At 36.4% G+C, this 6258-nt stretch overlaps 1 non-coding gene across 1 annotated transcript; it reads left to right on the top strand.

Annotated features, from left to right (window-relative positions):
- Positions 1 to 3065: 3065 nt before the first annotated feature.
- On the top strand, positions 3066 to 3138 carry Trnak-cuu (transfer RNA lysine (anticodon CUU)). The gene has a single exon. It is a non-coding gene; the product is annotated as a tRNA-Lys (tRNA).
- The last annotated feature ends 3120 nt before the right edge of the window (positions 3139 to 6258 follow it).

The raw sequence follows: 6258 nt of genomic DNA, 5'->3' as shown, positions 1-6258 counted from the left end.
CGTTGGGCCTTTTTTTCTCTAAAATTGACTGTTGTCGAGTTATTAGCGACTTAAAATTTGAAAAACGCCAAAATAACCATTTTCAAGTTTAATAACTCGGTTAAAGATACAGTCGACTCGCGTTAATTCAAACCTGCGATAATTCGAACCTCTCTATAATTCAAAGTTGTCACGAGTTCCCTACAAAATCTCTTCATATTTCGAACTAAATCAATACATTTTTATGCACTTGGTAATTCGAACGAAAAAAATCATTGCTATATAACAAAACGACGCGTTACTTCGAACTCATCAGCGTCCAGCACTCAACAATTCAAAGTTACAGAGAGAAAGATGTGGAAAGATTGTAGTAAGTACAGTTTTCTGTACTTTCTTTTTGTGCACCTGCTTAAAAAATCCGGTTTCTTAAAAGAAGATCAGGAAAATCTTCCAATACTTATGGATGATGAAGAACCAGCAATAGAACCATTAGTTGACATCAGCAGTGTGAGTTTTTCTGACTTGTTCAAGTACATGAAGATGTTGCTGTCTCAGGTTCACTAACCGATGGCGAAATCTTATCTGCGACAGATACGAATGAAAAAAGTAACGATGAAGATGAGTACGATACATAAGAACCTTTTTCAGAGGTGTCAGTTAAAGAAGCAAGATCCTCATTCGATACCTTACTACAAAACGAAAGTGATGAAAAAGCATTTCAGGCACTTTTTTCTCTAAAAAAAATTATTGAGCACTCGGAGCAGCAGCAATGTGCTTTGAAGCAAACCAGTATAATACAGTTCTTTCGAAAGATTGATTAATTCACATTATGGATACATACATGTATGACACGAATGTACCTCTAAACTTTTGTCATCGTTATAGAATAGCAGTTAATAAATAATAATTGATCAACAGTTAATAATTCGAAGATTTATTTATTTTCTCTCACAAATTTCGAACCATGTGATATTTCAAACACTCAATAATTCGTAATATTTTAAGAGTCCCTCGAGTTTCGAATTAACGAGAGTCGACTGTAATTATTTTGAAAGTCGAGCGAGCGGCCGTGGAGTAACGGCATAATCGGTGGCCTCAAACGCCAGTGCACGTGGGTTCGAGCCCTGCTAAAGACAAACCATTTTCATTTTCAATAATGACACGAGCCGTTTCACCGTGCCTCGGAGAGCACGATAAGCAGTCGGTCCCCCTGGGGTAGTGTACATCGACACTAGTTACTTGAAATAGGGTTAAAGATGTAATTGGCGCCGGAACTGTCCGAAAGGCAAAAATGCCATACGATATTATATATTATGAAAGTCAGAAACTAAAAAAATCAAAGATGCTACCTCTATAAGATCCTGAAGAAATTTTTGTCATTATTTCATTAATAAGATATTATTTTTAATTATCAACAATGAGCGCTAACCGTGTATTGAGACGCAGTCAATGTGAGTGCGAGTGAGATTCACCATTGGATGGCTGGAATGGTGCATCTCTTTAGCACTCACCATTGACGGCCGCTTAATACGCACTTAGCGCTCATTGTTAATAATTAAAGATAAAGCTTAGTAATAAAATAGTGACAAAAATTTCTGCTGGATCTTGTAGAGGGGACTATAAACTTTGATTTGGTCACTTTCTGACTTTCTTAATAATGGTTTTTAACCGAGTTATTAAGCCTTGAAAATGGCCATTTTCGCATTTTTCAAATTTTAAATCGCGTATAACTCGACAACAATCAATTTTAGAGAAAAATCACAAAATACTTTTTGCTCAGAATAACCCAAATGATCTAAAAAAAATTGTTCGAAGTGAAAAAATTATTTTTGTGAATTTGTCTAAAAAAATTGTTTAAAAAATCGATCAAGGTACTACTGCCTGGCACCCAGTAGATTTGTTATAAGGACGTCTTTTTGAGTAAGTTTGTGCAAAAAATTCGAATCGGAGTAATTTACCTAACCGGGGCGACGATACAGCCTAGACTAATTTGAACATATTCAGTAACATTTAATTTCTAGAATCGGCTGTTTGTGTGAATCAGAATCAACTTTTACTAAATGGCATTGCGAAGAGTATACTTTTCCTTGTTGGAGTCTACTTTTACTAGTAAATGTTGAATATAAATCTTCATTTTATATTTATAATCAACTTTTACTGAAACCAGCCGTTAGAGTTGACTCCAACAAGTTGGAGTCAACTCCAACTGGATAATCAACTTGAACTGTAACATATGTAACTTTAAATAAATCTCTTCTTCTTTCAGTACCCTGTCCGATTATCGAACGTTGGCGATCATATTGGCAATAATAACTTTGTTTACGGCAGCTCTAAACAGATTGGCCGTGGTCTCGTGATACCACTCCCGGAGATTTTGGAGCCAGGATGTTCTTATTCGGCCTGGGTCGCTTCTTCCGGCGATCTTGCCATGTATTATGAGGTGTAGAAGGTTATACCTCTCTGGATGTCTCATTCTTCTTCTTCTTAGCCTTCTATCGTCCACGTTTGGACATAGGCCTCTCTCAAATCCTTCCATCGGTCTCTATCCTGAGCAACATATTTGGCGATCTTGCCATGTATTATGAGGTGTAGAAGGTTATACCTCTCTGGATGTCTCATTCTTCTTCTTCTTAGCCTTCTATCGTCCACGTTTGGACATAGGCTCTCTCAAATCCTTCCATCGGTCTCTATCCTGAGCAACATATTTTCAATTTGTTCCGGCGACTCTTTTAATATCATCAACCCACCTCATCTGTGGTCTTCCTCTCGGTCGTTTACTTTGGTACGGTCTCCAATGTTGTAATGTTGCATTCCAACGTTGGTCTTTTTGTCTAGCAGTGTGGTCTGCGAAGCTCCATTTAAGTTTGGCAACTTTTGTTGTTATGTCCTTGACTTTTGTTTTTGATCTTACCCAGTCGTTCCTTTTTTTATCTGACATTGCTCTTTCCATTGCTCGTTCTGTTGTGGCTAATTTATTCATATTTGCCTTGGTTAGGGTCCAGGTTTAACCTCCATATGTCATGATAGGAAGGATGCACTGGTTGAACACTTTGCTCCTCAAGTATCCCGGCTAAGATTGTATCCCGGCCCGGCTAGCTCAGTCGGTGGAGCATGAGACTCTTAATCTCAGGGTCGTGGGTTCGAGCCCCACGTTGGGCGCCAATGTAACAAAAATAAGAAAACTTCTGTTGGAGTGAAAGTAAAAAGAAAGATATACTCCAACAGAAGTAAGGAAAGAAGGAAATTAGTTGGACAAAACTGAAAAGAGATGGGATGTAAAGAAGAGAGTGAAGTGGCTTCTACGTTGAGAAGCCTCAGTAGGAAAAATACTACTTTCCATTAGTATTAGTGGAGGAAGGTGGAAGGATGTAGAAGTGAAGAGAAGGGGATATTAAAAGGGATATAAGTAGAAGTATGAAGAGACAGAGGCAAACTGAATAGAATTGGCTAGCAAGAGATGCAAGAGAACAACTTGACACTCAAGGATGGATACGGCTCGTTTGCATGCCTGTCAAAGAACAGTAGCTCTAAGTAGATAGTAATGATGGCTAAAAGGTGAAATAATAAAATAAGAATAATGTACTGAAATGAGTGAAGATGAATCATTTCTAAAGACGAACAAAATAAATAAAACTAACAAATCATGGGCGCCATGAAAATGATCTTCGATCATTCTCCCAGGTATCTTACACTGCTGTCAAATATTAAATATATTAAATCTGTAATAGTGAACATAAAGGAATAATAAAATGAATGACATACAAAATAAGTAAATATTTATTAAAATAACTACTAGATTTTTGGCAATCTCTGAGTTACACCAAGTGCATATCATGTGACTCTAAAATGACATAAGTTATACAAAGTTATATTTGAGATAACTACAATAATGTTATCTGTTACAAAATTACATAAGTACCTCTTACTTACATATAGGGTACAACTCACATGAGTCTTCTACCAAATGGTTATAGTACGCTTGCTACGTACAACTGAATTGAAATCGACGAAGATGAAAATAATACAAATAGATAGGCCCAAGCCTCACTAAGAGAAAATACAATAATGAATAAAGCAAAATTAAATATACAAATGAATAAAAGAAATAGAAATGAAATTGATAAATACCGAAACGATGACCTAAATTACCCGAGCAAATGCAATAAAATAAAGTAAAGTTGGTGCAAAACCTCGTGGACCTTGAAAATGCGTATGTATAACCGAAATAAAATGAAGCCTAAAAACATACGACTATTTTATTTGCTGCGAAGTACGCGACAGGGTCCCATCTGCACCCTGATATTTTCAGTAATGTCGGATTCAATCGTTTCGTTCGTATATTGACGTCACCAAATGAATAAATTAGGTTCACGAGATTTTGTAACAGCAATAACGACGAATTAACCGAACAAATGAAATAAAGCGAATAACAATAAAATATTTGGGAAACAAGCAAGTAATATTACAAAAATAAATATCAAACCAATAATAAAATATAAAAACCTAATTTTCTAGGCTTATTACCTCGTGTACACAAGTAACTTACCGTAGGATCAACAGCTTGGGAACCTAATACAATAGTATACAAATATGTCATATAAAAAAACCAGAGGTAAACTAAATCTTGAAAAAAAATTAATTAACATAGTGTATTTAACCGAGAGTCTGAAATATAAAAAAAAAACCAAAAGTTACTAAAACACATCACTAAATGTTCCCAAACGAGGTTGCGGTTGCATCCTAGAAAATGAGCATCAGGATGATGCCAAATCATGCCTCCAGTAGGCCCAAGTGTCCAGATGAAAATGGAGCTGGAATGCCCCCAAAACTTATTCCCCAAAATGACTTACTCCCAGATTGACTTGGCTGTGGCTGTGGCTGGAATCGGCTCCTTCCAGGTGGTCGAAGGGTCTACATAGTAGGGTTTAATATTCTTCCCAAATGGCTAAAACAAACATTTCCCAGTCTTAGTTTCAATTTCCCATCGGACATGTGTGAGTAAAAAAACTACAGAAGTAATGAAGAAGAGGTTTTTAGAATGAAAAGAAATAAAAAACATCAATTAGCAAATGTAAAAAGGTATGAGTTTAACCTTGAGGTACAATTTGGACACAGAATATGATAGAATAAAATATTATAGGATAATTATATTTCCAGTGTGATTACGGTGATTTTGCGGTTCTTAAGTATCCAACTAATTTTTCCAAATCCTGCCCACGCTAGTCTAGCTCTTCTAGTAATTTCCGCACTTTGGTTCTCTTTGTCAAGTTTCAGGATTTGGCCTAGGTAGATATATTCCTGGACTTTTTCTATCTCACTGCCATTTATAGTTATACGTCTGGGGTCATCTGTGTTTGTCATTATTTTTGTTTTTCTCATGTCCATTTTCAGGCCGACGTATTGGGAGCTGCCTCCGAGTTCCTCCATCATAATTTGCAGTTCCTCGAATGAGCTCGCTATAATCACAATGTCGTCAGCGAATCTGAGGTGGTTTAGCTTCTTGCCATTAACGTTAATGCCATAGGTTGACCAATTTGTCGTTTTGAAGACGTCTTTTAGGGCTAGGTTGAAAAGCTTTGGCGATATTACGTCTCCTTGTCTCACGCCTCTCTTAATGGGGATGGGATTTGTATTTTCGTCTAGTTGTACTATCATAGTTGCATTTTCATATATATTATGTATTAGCTGTCTATATCTCGAATCTATTCTACAATTATTAATAGCTTGTTCTATGGCCCACATCTCGATACTATCAAACGCCTTTTCATAGTCTATGAAGGCAAGAAATACGGGTAGTTGGTATTGCGGAAGCCAGCCTGCTCCACTGGTTGGTAACTGTCCATTTTGTAGGTCAACCGGTTGTTAATAATTCTCATAAATAGTTTGTATACTTGACTGAGCAACGATATAGGTCTATAATTCTCTAGGTCACATTTGTCCTCTTTTTTGTGTAAAAGTATTACTAGACTTTCGTTCCAGTCTTTAGATATCTTGCTGTTATGGAGACATTTATTAAATAGCTCTGTTAGTATAGGGATTGATACTGTTTTGCTTGTTTTCAAGAGCTCGGCAATTATACCGTCGTGTCCTGGAGCTTTATTATTTTTTAGTTCTTTTAAAGCTCTTTCTATTTCGAATCCCTTTATATTTGGTAGTACTTCTGATCCCACGTTTTTTATTTTTCTTTTGACGTTCTCCTTTGTTGATTCATTAGGCTGGCTTTGCGAGCTGTACAAGGTTTTGTAGAAGTCTTCGACTATTTTTGTTATTTTATATTTG

Source organism: Diabrotica virgifera, chromosome 4 (genome assembly GCF_917563875.1).
Source record: "Diabrotica virgifera virgifera chromosome 4, PGI_DIABVI_V3a".
Lineage (NCBI taxonomy): Eukaryota > Metazoa > Arthropoda > Insecta > Coleoptera > Chrysomelidae > Diabrotica > Diabrotica virgifera.
Note: the sequence above shows the minus strand (reverse complement) of the source record. Positions and strands in the feature narration are given on the sequence as shown.